Consider the following 565-nt stretch of genomic DNA (forward strand, 5'->3'; position numbering starts at 1 on the left):
CTGCTCCGTCAGCGGGAGCCCAGCCCACCTGATCCCAGTCTGTCTGTCTGTCCCGTTTTCTCTTTCCGATCCCAGTCAGATCAAGTCCCAGCTGTGTGGCACTTGTGAACGACCTGGCAAACAGGTGAGAAATGACACTGGGACCAACCAGAGCTCTCTAAAGCTGTCAGCCTAAGTTTATAGTAATGGCAGGGGCCGTGATGGTACAACTCAGGGGAAGAGTGCTTGCCAGGGGGGGACGAGGCCCTAGATGAGTGTTTCTCAACCTTCCTAAAGCTGTGACCCTTTAATACAGTTCCTCATGTTGTGGTGACCCCCAAACCATACAATAATTTTCATTGTTCCTTCATAACTGTTACTTTGCTGCTGCTATGAATTGTAATGCAAATATCTGATATGCAACCCCTATGAAATGGTAGTTTGACCCCCAAAGGGGTCATGACCCACAGGTTGTCCTAGATCCAAGAAAGAAAGAAATGCCAGCAGTCTAAATGCTAGAAACATAGATATAAAATCCAATAAACCTTTTTTTGCTAAAGACAAAAAAAAAAAATAACTCAAACCA

Source organism: Peromyscus eremicus, chromosome 14 (genome assembly GCF_949786415.1).
Source record: "Peromyscus eremicus chromosome 14, PerEre_H2_v1, whole genome shotgun sequence".
NCBI classification, from domain to species: Eukaryota; Metazoa; Chordata; class Mammalia; order Rodentia; family Cricetidae; genus Peromyscus; species Peromyscus eremicus.